The sequence below is a fragment of the Tiliqua scincoides genome, chromosome 4 (genome assembly GCF_035046505.1).
Source record: "Tiliqua scincoides isolate rTilSci1 chromosome 4, rTilSci1.hap2, whole genome shotgun sequence".
Lineage (NCBI taxonomy): Eukaryota > Metazoa > Chordata > Lepidosauria > Squamata > Scincidae > Tiliqua > Tiliqua scincoides.
Window position 1 is genome coordinate 5502844 of NC_089824.1, and position 18416 is coordinate 5521259.

Sequence of the window (18416 nt, forward strand, 5' to 3'; positions counted from 1 at the left end):
ATTGTATACACCTAAGCAGAGGCATCCCTTTTAGATGCTTGCTTGACTTTTCTTAAGGGCTTCCATGGAGAAGGGCTTCCTCAACCTTTCCAAGGAGGGGGCCCAAAAAAGCTCAGAGGCAGAGCAGATGCTTTACATACAAAAGTCACATATTCAGTCTCTGGCATCTTCAGGGACGTCTGAGAAAGACACTGCCTGAAACCTTGGAGAGCTGCTCTCAATAGTATAGACAGCACTGAGCTAGATGGATCATTGGTCTGTTTCGGTATAAGACTATTGTATTTGTAAGCAGTGAATTCTGGTCTGGAAATGCTCGTACAACAAGGAGATTCCACTTAAACCTGTGTCATTTCACAAAACTCAGAAGGGCATCATAGCCTTCTCCAGCTGCCCCAGTTTCGCCTTTCCAGGACATTCACTTCCACCTGGAACTGTCCCTTTGTGATTTGTTACTTCTTGCATTTTGGACATATCTGTCAAGCTGGATCTGAGCCAACCTGAACTGGGTAATAGGTTGTGATGGTAGGTCTAGTGATTTTTAACCAGTGTGCCATGAAAGGTCCACAGGTGTGCTGCAGGGGTTTGGAGCACAGTGAATGAAAATTGCTGAAAAACTCCAGCGGAGGAAAAGGGACATTACTACAGGCAGTTGCCCTAAATAGAGAGCCACAGAACCCAGAACAGTCTCCTGGAATCCAGAAGTGACATCATAAGAGGCAAAGACATAGAGAAGATCATAGAGATCAGTGTCCCAGGAGAAGTAAATAACTGAAAATCCCTAATCTAGAGTACAGCTGAGAATGCCACCCTTGTCTTCTCTTTAAGGCTACTAATACTGATGGAGAGGCATGGAGTGGGAAAGAATAAGAGGCCATAGAGGCTGAGCAGCAGCAAAAGTGTGTGTGTGGTGGGTCATGTACTGGGAGACACAAGGTGGCATCTGAAAGAGGCTCTATACTATGCTGGTGTGCATTACTTGATTTTTGAATGTTTTCTCCTCTAAACCCTCTAACTTCCCTGCATTTGGCAAACTAGCACATAGGAGGAAAAGGTCTGGCAGAGTTCTTTCCCAGATTTCCTAGTTTCCTACACAGCACACAGGGAGCTTCCTACAAGCAAGCACATTAAAAAAAAAAAATATGGTCCTCGCAAACTGAAGTGGTACAGTTCAAAAGTAAACCACCTGATTTTCTGGAATAGATAGATCAGCTCTGTGGTCACTCTAAGGAGGATTTATGGCCTTGTTAAGCAGCCCATGCATGATCCCCTCCAGGAATAGGTACATGCTATTGCTCAGTTCCTAGCTTGGAGTTGCTCAACCCAACAACTCCGCTGCCCCCATCTGGTGGAGTTTGAGACAGACAGTTGGATGAATGAGCAAACCCTGCAATCCCATAAATTGTACATCATGCTGTTGGTGTTCTATAAATATCAAGATGTGGTAGCAGTATAGTTTTCCCATGTCACCCATATTCGTTTCAAGAGGGCATGTGTTGCTCTTGCTGGATTGCAATCCCCTCCGTAGGTACCACAATTTATTTTCGCCATTATCTTTTTTATGGATGTTTGTGCTTTGTATCTGCTAGATCAAATCCTGTCCTTAGGATTTATGCATGTGGAGCTGCTTGCATTTTAGGGAATTTATTATCTGAGGATCTCACACAACGTACCTTTTGCAAAAGCAAAAGAAAATTAAACTTAAAAAATATGGCTACATTTCCATGAATGTTCCTCTGAGCAAATAAAGCCACATCATTCTTATCAAATAAATTGGTTTACTCTAGTCCAGAGGTTCCCAAAGTTTCTCAGAGTGAGTCTGGTTGGGCCAGAGATTGCAAGTATGTGCACATAGCATACCATGCATTGGGGCTGGTACATTGGTTAGCTACCCCTTAAACATGGCTCTAGACCACACAGTCTATTTCACCTTTAAGTAATTTTCAAACATCAGATGTCTCATTCACATTGGATAGCTGAGTGTCTGTACAAATGCAGATAGTGTAAGGGAGAGAAGCATGGACTATTAATGTGTGAAGTGAGGAGTCACACATTCCATCTGAAGTTTTCTCCACATCACAAGCACATGCAACTGTATTTTATGGAGGAGAGAGATGTGCAAACACCCACAGTAGAGTATTAACGCCAGTGTGATCTCTTTTGTCCCTGCTGCTACACACGTTTGCCAAAACTCCTGATTGCTTTTCACAAATGTTTTTTGGCTGTGACAAGAACCATTTCCCTGTTTGGGTAGCTTTACTCCTTGCATACTCCTTGCAAAATGTCCCATTCTTTGTGTAAATCCTGCTCATTCACCCTCACTTCCAATTACCCTTGTAATTGGCTATTAATTACCCTTGTAACAGAGCTATCATCATGGGGTCAAATCTGATTGGTTTTGCCAATGACATAATTTTCTTTATTCCTATGTGATCCATCACTGGGTGGGATAACTAATGTGTTTAATGTTCCAATTCTATCCATGGAGGGGTTTACAACACTGGGACACACTTCCACTGTTGTGAAATGTTTTTAGGTGGTGCATGGTGCACACAGTGCGCTACTGGCAGCCATTTTAAGAGCAGTGCCACAAAGGGTGGCAGCACAAGGAAGACTATTGCCAGATCTTACAAAGTAAGTCTGATGGCGGCAAGAGGAGGGGTGGGAACAGAAAAGGAGGGAGGGAGCCAAAGAGGCTGAATGAGGAAGATCAGGGGCAGCGAGAGGGTGAAGTCCAGAAGAGGGTGGTATCAGTGGCAGAAGCACTGCTGATTTTCTTTCTCTCTTCCCAACCTCGATCCACCTTCTCAGATCCACTCAGACTTGTGCCCGCAAAGTAGCTAGGGCAGTTTTGACTAATCACACAGGCAGTGGAGACTTACCCTCAGTCTAGGGAACAAATGTCCCCTTACCTAGAGGAGACCTCTGGTGTCTAAAACTCCTCTGTGGGATGCAGCGCATGCCCCATTGATGGGGCTCATTTTCAAATGGGGTGAGGTAGAATTGGGCTGCCCAGTTGCAATTCTAGAGATATGTACCAGGGAGTAAGCCCTATTAAACTAAATGGGTCATACTTCTGAGTAGACATGCATTGGAATGTACTGAAAGTGAGGAAGGAGAAAAAGAAGTAGCTAGGGAAAAATACAGCACCTATCGATATTTTTAAATGATGGATGTTTGCACAATCCACGTATTCTTCAGCAATACTACCAACATTTCTAGTTTTGGCTCAAATATCAAAACCAGTACAAGTCTGCCCTTTCCAGAACCCCACATGCATACCCAAATCCGCAGATACTGGGGGCCAAATTTAAAAGTTTGAGAGAGAAAAAGTGTACCAAAATCTGATTTTCCTACCTTCATGTGGCCAAACCATGTCATTTCCCAACTTCTACAGTTATTTTTAGAACTTAAAGACCCACTTTTGGGTCTCACGGAGGTTCCTTATTCCTCTCATGTTTGCCCCAGAATGCAGAAAGGAAAACCGGTTTTGTCACGTTTTTTTCTCTTTCTCAAGCTCATTAAATTTGGCTGCCAGTATTCGCTGGCATCTGCAGTGAGTTAAATCCACGGGTACCATGGGTTCACTATAAAATATTCAATGCAACACTATTGAATAAGTTTGTGTCTACGAGATGTCAGCAAGACTTAAGCCAGGTTTACACATGAAACCAAATAAGGTCCTAAAGTCCAGAGGTGGTTTAAAGGACTGTATCACTTGAGACTACAGGCAGATGACATTTTCTTCCTGATGTTACAGGTTTTTTTTTCCTATGAGGTGTATTCAGAACTGTGACACAGTCCTCTGCAGCCAGCCTTGGTACTGTCTAGTCTAACCATAACATTCTTCTGCATGAGTAGACCTCTCCTTCTGCCCTAGACAGTGTGTTTACCATTACACCTTAACCTCAATAGGAAGACCATCTTCCATTTCTATGACTTGCCAAGGATAGGATTGTGCTGCCCAGTTGCAATTTATCCACACTTATCTTGGAGTAAGTCCCATTGACTCCAATGAGACTTACTTCTAAGTAGAAATACATAGGTTTGTGCTGTGAGTAGATAATCACTGCTCACATAAGAACCTGCTCAAGAAGCTTTTTCATCTTCTGAAGCCCTTTTCTGTCTCCCTCCACTGACTACAGTGCAATGGGTGGGTACTAGAGACAAGGTCTTTCCTGTGTTGGCATCTCATACTCAAAACAGTCTCCCAAGAGCCTTCTGCCAGCCTCCTTTGCTGCTTCCAGTTAGGGAGGCAGCAAAGACTGTCTGATTTTGATGCACCTGTTCACGTATTGCATGTGGAGAGGCTATATTGCTGTTGCTGTTTTAGACTGATTGATGCTGCTGGCATGCATGCTGTATCCTTATTTGTAGTGTTTTAACATTTGCAAACACCTTGATCCAGTTTTTAGAAGCTGGGGTGTAAATTATAGAAATAAAGGAATAAAGGCGGTCTTTCCTGGAAAGAGGTAATGCCCTGGATGCTTCCTCTTCTCAGCCCCAGATGCTACCAATAGCTTCCTATTCATAATCAATATTTCATCTGCTACCCCCTCCATTCCTTTCTCTCTCTCTCTCTCTCTCTCTCTTTTTTTAGTGACCTTGAGAGTATTTCATAGTCCCTCATCACACAGCTGTGTCCTTTGTTACCTTGCATTTGCTTCTACTGCTAATGGGCTAAAAGCATGATAAGTATTTTTAAAGATTCCACCCACCCCTTTCATACATTCTCGGGCAATAATTTTATTACGGCTCTCCCTCTTTTCATCTGTGTTATCTGTTTTCCACGGACAGAGGCCCTTCATCAAGCCTGATAATTCTATTTGGTGGAAGATGCTTTTGTGAAGAAGGGGGGGGGGGGCTAAAAAAAAAAACCCTCTGATGCCTAATTTATGAGATAAGCCTGGCTGACAACAGAATGACCTTCTCCCTCTATCTGGTTATTAAATTGTTTGTGATCTAATAAAATGCTGGTAATACACTCCTTTTCAGCAGGGTTTTAATTTCCTACCTGACATTTAGATTAAAAAGTGTATGGATTGGGAGAACAGATTTGTCACAGTCAGAGCTGAAAGGATGTGTCCTGCTATCCCTGGGAGCACCCAAGACTGAAAGGCCTTTGTTTGACTTTGAGGAGGGGGCTGTTCATGGGCCAGAGACTGTATAATATATGTAAACTCTCTGAAAGCCGTCGCCATTCGTATTGAAAACCTTTGGAACTGACTTCAAAATTCTACACACATTTTTCCCAGAGGTACAGAAGAACCAGGGGTCTTCAACTATGGGTGAAGGCAGTAAGACCCAGGTGCCCCATTCTTGGCAACACCATGGTGGTTTGCCAGAAGGAAAGAGGCGGAACCACAAGTTCTTTCAGCTCAGACTTTGAGAGGTTGGGGGCAACCTTACTTTGGCATGATTACCTGTTTCATGGTGGTAGCATCTCTTTCAAAGGCTAGTGGCCACCTTCTCCCTCCCCCTCCCCAATTTTCTTTGGAATGATGCCACATAATTCAATTTCAAGGACAATTGAGAGTTTAAAAAAAAAAAAAAAAGGTAACTGCCAACAGCTGAAATCAGGACAGGCATTGGTAAGTCTCTCATTTTCTACTCTATTTGCTGCAACCCTGAAATGGGAAGGGGGTACTGGGGCTCAACCCTTTTAGAAAGAGGTGCTGGCCTGCTCTCTGCTGCACTTTAATGCCACCATCATGGATGGCCAGATGGTAGTATTGCAGTTGGCAATTCAGTAGGGTCGGGTGACACAAGCGGATAATTGTGTTCTGCTTTATTCTGCAAAATCTCTCTCTCTCTCTCTCTCTCTCTCTCTCTCTCTCTCTCTCTCTCTCTCTCTCTCTCTCTCTCTCTCTGTCAGCCTGTTGTCTTTGGAAAGACCCAAATAGGCGACAGCATTCCCACGATTCTTGCTCTGTAGCTTCTGACACTCAGGGCACAATCCTAACCAGGTCTACTCAGAAATAAGTTCTATTATGTTCAATGGGACTTACTCTCAGGAAAGTGTGTTTAGGATTGCAGCCTCAGAGATATACTGCCCTTGAACGAGGAGGCTCTATTTAGTTATCACTAAAGGTGACATTGAGGTGGAGCGGCACGCTCAAGATTCTCTACATAAAAAGTGGCTTGTGGCATGCTGTGGGTTGGCCATCCCTGCTCAAGGGTGTATTGTGTGCTGCCTGTCATTCTAAATTCCAAAAAGAAAAACAAAATGGGAAATTCTATCTGTCTGTCTGTCTGTCTGTCTAACTTTGCCCCACCTTCCCCCATTTTTACTTTACCTTACCCTGCAATAGGGGGTTGAAGGTGGCTTAAAATCATATTAAAACAACAATATATGCTATAAAAGTTTGGTTTCTTGCTTTATTTCTGAGCCAGTTTGAATTTGAACTTCATGAACCTCCAAGTACATGCTCTCACATCCACAAACTTGCTTCTTTTCATCAGCCTGCAAAGGCCTCCCTCTTCCCTCCCACCCTGGTTTTCTGATGCAGCAAATTTCAATCAGTCATGGCTCGTTGGTTTGGGAGTTTGGAACATGTTGAAAATTGCTGAAAAACTCTTCTGTGTTCTGCAGCTCTGATTCTAGGGCAACTGTCTGTTGTAATGAACTGTATGTTCCTTTTCTCTGCACTGGCAGTAATGAAATGACTGCCCCCTTCCTCTGCCAGTGCAGAGAAAAGGAACATACAGTTCATTACAACAGACAGTTGCCCTAGAATCAGAGCTGCAGAACACAGAAGAGTCTCCCAGAAGTTGGAGATGACGTCACAAGAGGCGAAACTCAGAGAAGACTATAGAGGCCAGTGTGCTGTGAAAACATTGAAAATTAGTGGTCTGGGCTGCTAGTGGTCTGGCAATGATGGAAAGTGAGTGCAAAGAAGAGAGGTGGGTCTGTCCCTTCTTCACCACCGGATGCAGTGCTAGAAAATGGAAGACTACATTTTCCAGAGCAGCATACCAGAGAAGGAAAAATATCTCCCACCCTTCCTTTCCCCATTTTCCTGCCAGTGTTGCTGGAATGCCAGAAGCAGTGGGGTGGCATGGAAGGGGGAAGGGATCAGAAGGTGTAATGGGCAAGTTGAACCTGGGGTCTCGGTGGATGGGAGGGGAAATTCTACTTTGGCTTGAATGACATCATATTTGAATGGCATCAAATTTGAAGCAAGCATTAAGCACCTCCAAGACTTATGTTCTCAGCCAAGAAACACAAATATTGCTGCCATCCATAGTTTGTAGGTGGGGCCCCATCTGTGCATTAGACTCCCCCCTCCCCCCACATGCCAAAGAATGCTGGATTGGGGCAGGGATGATTAGCCATGGGTCCAAGTTCTAATTTGGTTAACTGGCTAAAGAAGTGCAATCCATTAACAACAACAAACAGCAGGCCACTAAAAGCCTGCTCTCCATCCTAGTGATGTGTTTATTTTTGCAGCATCTCTCCTGATGCTCTTCTCTGTCTAGGTGTGTGGATCCCTCACACACCCACCCCATGTGCTGCCTGTCACTTCCATGGCAGGAGTGGAAGACAGATGAGGAAAACAGTAAAACCTGCAGCCAGGAAGATAAGAGCTGATGAAAGAAGAAGTGCCGATGAATTCCTGGAAGGCTATTTTATGCCTTTAATTTTGTCTTTTGGCAGTGCTGTTAATCTCAGAGAAACAGTAGGATCGGCACTGCAGCACCAATAGAGAACGGACTGCCCTGCAGCGGTGCAGGTGCTGAAATGTTGGCCACACGTCACATTTTTGGGAAGGGTGACATAGGCAGCATTTTCAGTAACTTCAAAGGGAGGTGGCACTTCATGGAAGAACACGCTGCCCAGATCTGTGTTTTCTGCTTTCTCTTTGCCTTCGGCTCTGATGCCTGGGGCCAGGATCTTGTCAGAGCTCAGTAATAACAACAACAACAACAACAACAACAACAACAACAACAGGTATTTACAGTGCTTTTTTGTAAATAAAAAGGTGCAGGAACTCACAACTTGTTAATCATTTATTTATTTATTTATTTATTTATTTATTTATAAACCATTTTTTATTGGAGAAATAAAATATTTTTTATGTGCTTCCCCCATAAAGATGAACTTACTTCTGAGTAGACATGCATAAGATTGGGCTGCCAATCTCCACATCCCCTTCCCCCTAGCTACTTTTTCTACACATGGGGAAAAATACTGTACAGGTGCACTTGTAGCGTGTAGTATGTAGTGTGGCACTACTTCAAGGAGAGGAAGCAGTGAATGGATTCCGAAAAATGGCTTACATGAGTTCCATGTAGTAAAATTACTCTAAGCAACTGTGGGAGTAAGAACAAAAAAGGAATTCTTACACGAGAGGGGTCCTTAGGTGCACATAGAAACAGCTACGTTTGCAAACAAGCGATTAAATATGGTTTAATTCAGGTATCAGAATACTCTGTGTCTTTGGGAAGGCGCTTGGCATGCAATTGCATGTTCTCTGCTGCCCTGAGCAGCTGCTGTGCATTGCTGGAGAGGAGCTGCAAACACTGGCTGGTGGAGGGCATGCTTGTGGGGGAAGGACGAGGAAGATCTCTGGCAAGGCTGGACAGCACGTTGTACACACATAGAATCCCTTTTCACCTGCCCTTAGCAGGGTGCAGATATATATCTCTGCCAGGATTAAGAGCCCAATCCTAGGTATGTCTACTCTGAAGTAAGTTTCGTTCTAGTCAATGGAGCTTACTCCCAGGAAAGTGCCTAGGATTGCAGCCTAAGACCCCAATCCTATGCATGTCTACTCAGAAGTCCACTTTAGTGAATGGGGCTTACTGTGGATAGCATGGCAGCTTTGGTGAATGGGGATTACTGTGGATAGGATAGGAAGCTGCGCTGGGAAGCAGAGCGCTGGGGGAGGGGAGGCGGGCTGGGCTCAGGCGAGAGCTTGGAGATGGGGGCAGGAGGGGGTCGTTGTGTGGTCAGGCAGGGGCCAGGCGCCCGCCCACCCTGCACCCCCCAGCACCCACCCAGCGAATGCCTCTATTTTGCTCCCCCCTTCTGGAATGCCTCCGAAGGGGAGGGGGCCCTGAAAAAAGGTGCTGGAACTCCGTCCCCCGCGTTCCATTAGAAAAAAAGCCCTGGGTATTTATATACCGCCTTTCTTGGTCTTTATTCAAGACTTTATTCAAGGCGGTTTACATAGGCAGGCTGATTAAGTCCCCGTAGGGATTTTTACAAGTGAAAGAAGGTTCTATCTTTCAAGAACCACAACAGTCCAGGTGTTTCACTCTGATCTGGTTTCACATTCTGGCCTCCATCCTCCCACGCTCAGAGCAGATGGAATCGCTCGGCTTCAGCTTGTCAGCTGCTTCAAGGTCGCACGGTGCCGGTGGCCTCGAACTGGCGACCTTGTGGATGTTATCTTCAGGCAGATGGAGGCTCTACCCTCTAGACCAGACCTCCTGCCCCCTCGACCAGACCTCCGGCCCTGGAGTAGAGAACCTGGGCTGAATTTAGTCAGTGCTTAGCTGTTGAATATCTGCTGAGCCTCAGGAAAACACATCACTGGTTCCAATAAGCCTTGGTGTTCCCTCTCCAGCCTGCCTCCAAGCCTCCAGTCTTGCTAATCACAGGGACACGTTCATTTATTTCAAAAAGTATTTTGTTTGTGTGTGGAAAATTCGAGGCCACTTTTTGGAACGTCCTCTAAGAAGCAGACAATGACAAAGTTAAATATAAAATGCAACACTGAAAGATGTGAGAAAATAAGTAGCCAGTCCAATGGAAACCAATCCAATGGAAGCCTAAGTGGTTTGAGACCACAACAATTCAAGGATCATGTCCTCTCCCATGAACCTGACTCCCTGATCTCTGCCTGTCCCACTGCCAACTGAAGTATGATTGGTGGGTTCATGAAACAGGGTCTTCTCCCAGTCTCAAATATCTCTATTTCAGTCCCTGATGAACATCACACTGTTTAATACAGCATTCAGAATTTGAACTGCTTCCCACCCTACAGGATTGAAATCACGTATTTTTAGGCTGTTGTCAGGATGTTATTTTTTGTTTTGTTCTTAAATGATTTGCTACGGTTTTACTTAAAGCCATTTCTGCCCAACATTGCATATATGCAACAGGGACCAAATGTGTATACCTGTGGGCCAGGGAAAAATGGGTTAAACCAGTGGTTTTCAAACTTTTTAGCCCAGGATTCACTTGTTAGAATGACGATCTGTTGGGACCCACCAGAAATGATGTCATTAACCTGGAAGTGATGTCACGGCTGGAAATGACATCATCAAGCAGGAAAAAATTTTTACAATTCTGAGCTGCAATCGTATCTACACACCCAGGAGTAAGCCCCATTGATTATAATTGTTAAAAGCATATACGTTGTCGCCTGTTAAAAGTACAAATCTTCCCAAATGCAGTCACATACCATGTTAGCATCAAGTTGAATATACTAAAAACAGAATATTGAAATGCATGGAGACACACCTGAAACTGGCTTGTGACCCACCTAGTGGGTCCCAACCCATAGTTTGAGAAACAGTGGTTTAAACAAATTTTATGCCACCTTCAACATTCCTTGAGGGGAGTGGAAAGTGTAACATAGAGATATTGAATTAAAGAATTTAATTCAACAACATCAAACAACAACCATCTAGCCACGTGAGGGAGTTTCTACACACAGGCACCCACCTCACACCATGGGAGATCTGTGTATGAGTGTGTGAATGTGTGTGTCAATGAGGCATCTGAGCAATGAGTAGGCAGTCAGGGAATATCAACTGTGTGTGTAATCTGGGACGTCACCAGCCAGATAGCTGCTTGAGAGCTTGAAGGAAACTTCTGTCAAGCCCTAGCGATGCTGTTGCACAACATCTGGCTGTCATTCTGGCACAAAGAACCTCATTTAGTTCCATTTGCAGATATTGTTTTTAGAAAGGGATTAGTGAAGAGACATGTGGCACTGATGGGTATACAGAACTGCTGGGCTGTACCAGCCAAAGCAAAGAGGAAGTCGATTAAAAAAGCTCTGGAGGTTTCTCACTCTCTCCTGCAGCTTGCTGCAGCCATCGGAAAGAGTTTCATTTTGTGAATTTAGAAAGGAAGTTCTTCCACTGCCTAAAATTTTCTTCCCACCCCCCCTTACCACTGGAATCATCAAAAATTTCATAACAAGCGCTACCCTAATGAGGCATTATACTACCATGAAACTTCCTTCCCGGGGCATTGATAGATGGGTTGTGCTAATTTCTTACTGATCGCTTTTTTAAAATTTTAATTTAGAACTTGTTCCTAGATGAAACAGCTTGCTGTTGTCTGCTCTCCTTGTTGATGCTTGCCTTTAGATTTGTTTCATACTGTTATTGTACTTTTTATGCCTTCAGGCGATCCCTACAGATGCTGGCTTACTGTTCCCCTGTTAAAAAGATTGCTTGTTGCTAGTCAGAAGTGACCAATTGCTAAACCCTGGGGAGGCAGAATTTCAGAAAAGAGTGGGTCTTGATGGCTAGAGAATCTTCCTCTCCATTTTAGGAAATTGATACCTTTCAACTGGTAGAAAGTACAGAGGAACCATTTTAAGATATTACAAAGACACCAGGACTCTCTTGTGTTCTCTCTTCTCCAAAGAAAATGAGACTCTGTGGTGCCACTTCTGGACCACCTTAGTGTTTTGGGAGCCCACGTTACTGCACTTCATTTTGAATGGAAAGGCACTCACAAACCTATGCAAGCTTACTCTGAAATAAGTCCCATTGCATTTGGTGGGACTTACTCCCAGGTATGTGCATTTAGGATTGGAGTTTAAGTTTTTAAATAAAGTATATCAACATACCATCTAAATTAAATCTTCCCAAATTGGGAAACTATGCTGTGCACATAAACAATTGTAAGGATTGGGGGGGGGGGAATATATGCCTGCTATGAAACTAACATTCTCTCCCCACATCCTCAAAATAAATCAGACAAAACCACCTGGGAATAATTTGAAGGAACTTCTGTTATCAATTAATTCAAATGCTCTTTTGCCTCCTGGCTCAAACTCCACCATGAGACACTGACACGAGAAAGCGCAGTACCCTTAAGAATGGTAAGGCAGAGGAAAGAGTCGTGTAAGGTATTCTAGTATATTAAAAAGGCAGAGGAAAAATATTTGCAATATCCTGGAAAGAATATCAGAGGGCGAAATCAATGCATGGACTCAAAACACCCCAGCCAAATCCTATAGGTTGTTGTCATCATTCCTGCCCTGTTTGCAAATAACTTTCTTATATCCTTGCATCACAGATGCTAAACTCAGTACTCCAGCAAGCAGTACAAAAACTCACACATACATGCACAGCACCCACAGAACGAGACTACTACCAAGATTTCGATCAATTTCACCAGAGACCAAGACAACACTGGGGGTTTGCAGCATCTTTGGTGAGGCTGTGCCATGGCCCAAGATGACCTATCCTGCTTCGGTGAAGCTTGAGTATGGTGGGCCTAGGGGGTTAGGGCAGCAAAGGGCCAACCACACAGATCTCCCTGGGCAAAGAAGGGGCTCAAGGAGAGAAAGAGGGCTATGAAGTCTTACACTTGAGGCAGTAACCTGGAAAGAAACAGGGCAAGGGAGATGGGGTGCCTTTCTTTCAATTTGCTGGCACAAGTTCATGTAGACCCCTCTGCACTGCAGAAACTTATCCCCAGGTAAGGAAACAAATGTTCCATTACCCAAGGAAATCCCAGGACTGCCCCACCCCCCATGATGCATTGTGAGCCATTTTTGTGCTTGCGTTGGTGGGAAGGAAAAGCATAGGACTGCGTTTCTTCTTACATTTCTTTTTTTCCCAAAACTCAGGAATTCAGTGAGTTTTGGTCCTCAGATACCCAACATGCTGTGCCAAGAGGATTTGGAACTAGACAACTCCAAGTTGTTGGAGGCGCAGCAGGATCCAGGAGCCCCTGCTGGGACATGGACTTGGCAAGTGCCCAACAATGCCAACTCCTGACTCCAGCCCTGCAGGAAACCTACAGCATATGCTCACTCACACATACATTTCCACAGATGTGAAAAGAATTTAGCCAACAGTACAGAAAGATAATGACTTCCCCTCATCATGAACACAAAAGCACAATTAAGGGATGGGAAACATCTGAATTATTTGCCGAAGATGAAAGGAGGCAAATTGGAGCCATGTTGCCCAACTTTGAATATGGGAAAATGATGTCAATTTCTCTTCTTTGGGCAAGGAAATTAAGCTTCTCTCATTATGCATCTCATTCCCTTCATTGTTGCAAGAAGCAGGCTGCAAATTGTCTATTTCCATCAAAAGCCAAAATGAGCCAAGAACTCAGCCGTGACAGTTACTCCAAAGAAACCGCCAGGTTGGACAGCTATTTACTGGGAGAGTGACTCAGCTCTGAAGACCAGTGAGAACACCCTCTCATCCAGCACAACAGCCAGTGCAGGCTGAGAGGGGAAACCACTTGATTTGTGCTTCCGATCACCTGTGACAAATGCGTCTCTGGTCAGCGCACTGAATTCTGCACGCCTCGTTTCAGTTGAGAGATTTGGCCTGCTGAGAAAGTCTTCTCCATGGTAGGGAATGGGCTCAAGTGTTGGTTCTATGGGTGCCCATCATATATGTGACAGAATGGACAAATGCTTACATTGAAGAACATAAGAACAGCCCCACTGGATCAGGCCATAGGCCCATCTAGTCCAGCTTCCTGTATCTCACAGTGGCCCACCAAATGCCCCAGGGGGCACACCAGCTAACAAGAGATCTGCATCCTGGTGCCCTCCCTTGCATCTGGCATTCTGACATAGCCCATTTCTAAAATCAGGAGGTTGCACATACGCATCATGGCTTGTAACCCATAATGGATTTTTCCTCCAGAAACTTGTCCAATCCCCTTTTAAAGGCATCCAGGCCAGATGCCATCACCACATCCTGTGGCAAGGAGTTCCCACAGATTGACCACATGCTGAGTAATGAAATATTTTCTTTTGTCTGTTCTAACTCTCCCAACACTCAATTTTAGTGGATGTCCCCTGGTTCTGGTGTTATGTGAGAGTGTAAAGAGCATCTCTCTATCCACTCTGTCCATCCCCTGCATAATTTTGTATGTCTCAATCATGTCCCCCCTCAGGCGCCTCTTTTCTAGGCTGAAGAGGCCCAAACGCCATAGCCTTTCCTCATAAGGAAGGTGCCCCAATCATCTTAGTCGCTTTCTTTTGCACCTTATCCATTTCCACTATGTCTTTTTTGAGATGCGGCAACCAGATTTGTATGCCTAATCGTCAGATTGATACATTATGCCAGCATTTCTCAAACTTCAGGTCAGGACCCACTTGGTGGGTCACAACCTGATTTCTGGTGGCTCCCTGCAAAACTTAGTGCTTTTCATCGTCTCTAGCTACACCATTATTCTCCACATTGGAAACTCAGAGCCCAAGAATGTAACCAGATAAAGACCAACCAGCCAGCCAACCAAACAACCAACCAGGCAAATCTCTCTCTTCCTACTTCCCCCAGTGGAAAAACTGTAACTGGAATACTCTGCAAACTGTGGCTCTGTGTTGTTGTGCTGGCAGTCAGCAAAATGGAAATGACACATTTTTCAAAATTATTGCACAATTAAGAAGCTATAACAGGCACCTAATACTGCAAGTAATGTAATTACAGTGTAATATCACTTAGCAAAGGGTTGCTGGGTGATTAGGCAGGGGATGGGAACAGAAGGGTAATTGTCCCCTCTGTGCTGCTTAAATGTTCCCCTGGAACCAAGCAAAATACGATGGACCAGAAAATAAGGTTTGGTGGAAATTGCATCCACATCACCCCAGCAAAGCCTCCATGTTCAAAGCCTGCACGTCTTGGCTATTCTAGTATAATAATTCTCTTTAATTCCAAAATGGGGGGGTTTCAAACACATTTAATCATGTGTCAGTGCTGAACTGTAGCTACCAAGGCAGAGCTAAACTTTCCAGGCCCAACCTTGCCAGTGACCTCCAGGAACCACCAGTTCAAGGTTCAAGACTTCAAGCAGAAAAGGGTGTCCACTACTGAGTGATTCACTGGCCACGTCCAAGTGGCAGTGACCAGACGTTCTCTTTTTCCAGGACGTGTCCTTCTTTTTAGCCTTGTGTCCTGTAAAATAACTTAAGTGCACTTTTCACTGTGAGTGGGCCCCTGCAGGCAGTGCATAGCTTTCCTTGTAATTAATAAATACGTATATGTAGTAAATTATATGTCATATACAGTAGCTTTAAATTTGATAATAAGGAATGTAGTGTTTAAATTAACCACATGAAATCAATATACAAGTGTTTTTAGCTTTTATTTTGTCATGTCCTACATTTTTCTTGCATGTCCTACATTGTGGGGTGCCTTGTCCTCTTTTGTGGTCATGACATCGGGTCACCCTGCCCACTGGCAAAGCTAGAGGGGTGTAAAGCACTAAGTTTTGCAGGGAGCATCACTGCAGCGGAGATGTACACCAAAGTTTTGCTCCCATAGCCTGGAATGGCTCTGAAGGGGAGGGCCAGGGGCCACTTGCATGCTGCTGTGAGGCTCCCTGCAAAACAGAGTGCTTTGCTTTCCCTCTAGCTATGCCACTGCCAGGTCTAAATGGGAGTCTGCGTCCAAGCAGAATGGGATGCAGTGTACGGAGGAATAGTAGCGTTGCAAGTTGAAGGTAGATGCCCTGCTGCTTGAAGTCCCAACTAGATGCAACATCATGCTGCAGGAAGGCCTGTGTTTCTGGCCCAAACATTGGTTCCCCACACTGATGTCCTCATCAGGTGTGTCACAAGCAAAACGTTCTAGAAGACATGTGGTTTTGTATTTCCTAGGGAGAATTTCCAAGACTTCCTCCTGCAAGCTCCCAGGAAATAGAGGGTACTGGAAGCTTATGTTGTCCAATATTTGTTCTGCTCGCATATACCCGTCGGGGTTCCCCTGCTCCCCACAGACCCCAACTTGCCAGGGCAAGGGTCCCAGAAGGTAGAGACCAGCAGCCAGGGCCCCATACTGGATCAGTGGATACCAGGGGCAGGGCCAGGAATGCCTAAGGGCCAGCAAGTGCTCCTTTTCAACCCCTCAGAAAGCAGGAAGCCCCATAAGAGGTGGGAGGCCCACGGAGTTAGAGTTGCAGCACTGGGCTCTCATTCGGAGACTTTAAGGCTCAATGGCTTAATAACCTTATCAGATATCCTGGAAAAAGCTCACTTCTCTGGAAAGAGGTTTTTCCCATTGGTGTGAGCTTCTGCACTCTCCACATCCTCACCATTAGAACCCATGTGACCAGCCTCCTTAGACTTCTTTGGTCCTTTACTGAGTAATGGGCAGCTCTGAATCTGAGGAGTCAGATTGGCCTGAACATTGTGAGGGAGAGCTGGAAGGGACGGGGCTCCTCCATGCCTGAGGCTGCTTTCCCTTTTCCAGCCTTGGTCCTTCATTGTTTAGGGAGAGGAAACAGACCCTGTGAGGCCAGCTTACTATCAGTCAAGCCCTTGAGCCACAGCACCCAGGGCAGGAGGAACAGGGGTTACAGCAGTACCACTGCTTGACCCCTTAAGCTTATTAGCACATCTAGGCTCTTTGGAGTGCCTGAACAGGTTTAATTCTGAGCTGGCCTCAGAAGACATGTTGGCCTTTTTTAATATATATATATATATATATTATATATATATTACCACACTGAACAGCCGAAGAATAACCATCTGGCTGTCCACTGGACCGTTTATGAGGGGAAAACAGAGGCTGGGCGAAAAAGGCAGGCAAACAAATCCCTTACTGGGTTCCTCACTGCATATGAGGAAAAAGTTGCCCGCTGAGATACAAAATGGCGCCCGCTGAGCTAAAAAACAGAACAAGTGCTTGTGAGCATTGGGCAGGCTCTGGGCACGCTGATAGAGAGTCCTGCCTGATTGCCCCTGACACTGCAGTAGTGCCTGGTGATCAAGGTGTCTGCCTCTGTTCTTCAAACCTGCCGCCACCTTAGAGAGGTGCAGATCAGGCGCTGTGAGCCCAAGCAGCTGAGGTAAAAAATGGCGCCCGCTGAGCTAAAAAACAGAACAAGTGCTTGTGAGCATTGGGCAGGCTCTGGGCACGCTGGTGCAGAGTCCTGCCTGATTGCCCCTGACACTGCAATAGTGCCTGGTGATCAAGGTGTCTGCCTCTGTTCTTCAAACCTGCCGCCACCTTAGAGAGGTGCAGATCAGGTGCTGTGAGCCCAAACACCTGGGGTAAAAAATGGCACCCACTGAGGTAAAAAACAGAGCCGATGCTTGTGAGCGTTGGGCAGGCTCTGGGCACGCTGGTGGAGAGTCCTGCCTGATTGCCCCTGACACTGCAGTAGTGCCTGGTGATCAAGGTGTCTGCCTCTGTTCTTCAAGCCTGCCGCCACCTTAGAGAGGTGCAGATCAGGCGCTGTGAGCCCAAGCAGCTGAGGTAAAAAATGGCGCCTGCTGAGCTAAAAAACAGAACAAGTGCTTGTGAGCATTGGGCAGGCTCTGGGCACGCTGATAGAGAGTCCTGCCTGACTGCCCCTGACACTGCAATAGTGCCTGGTGATCAAGGTGTCTGCCTCTGTTCTTCAAACCTGCCGCCACCTTAGAGAGGTGCAGATCAGGTGCTGTGAGCCCAAACAGCTGGGGTAAAAAATGGCACCCGCTGAGGTAAAAAACAGAGCCGGTGCTTGTGAGCATTGGGCAGGCTCTGGGCACGCTGATAGAGAGTCCTGCCTGATTGCCCCTGACACTGCAGTAGTGCCTGGTGATCAAGGTGTCTGCCTCTGTTCTTCAAACCTGCCGCCACCTTAGAGAGGTGCAGATCAGGCGCTGTGAGCCCAAGCAGCTGAGGTAAAAAATGGCGCCTGCTGAGCTAAAAAACAGAACAAGTGCTTGTGAGCATTGGGCAGGCTCTGGGCACGCTGATAGAGAGTCCTGCCTGACTGCCCCTGACACTGCAATAGTGCCTGGTGATCAAGGTGTCTGCCTCTGTTCTTCAAACCTGCCGCCACCTTAGAGAGGTGCAGATCAGGTGCTGTGAGCCCAAACAGCTGGGGTAAAAAATGGCACCCGCTGAGGTAAAAAACAGAGCCGGTGCTTGTGAGCGTTGGACAGGCTCTGGGCACACTGATGGAGAGTCCTGCCCGTTGGCCCTGACACTGCAATAGTGCCTCGATTGAGAGGTCTGCCTCTGTTCCTCAAACCTGCCGCCACCTCAGGGAGGTGCGGACCAGGCACCATCAGCCCCAACCGCTGAGGTAAAAAACGGCACCTGCTGAGGTAAAAAACAGACCTGATGCTGAAGAGAGAACCGTTTTCCTTTCACTTTGAAATCGCTGGGGAGTAGCTCCAAAGGGGATGACTGAACTCCAGAGAGGCAGGGACAGTCGGGGACTGGATCCCTGTGCTTGTGGAGCTCCGTCCACCTTTTCGCTG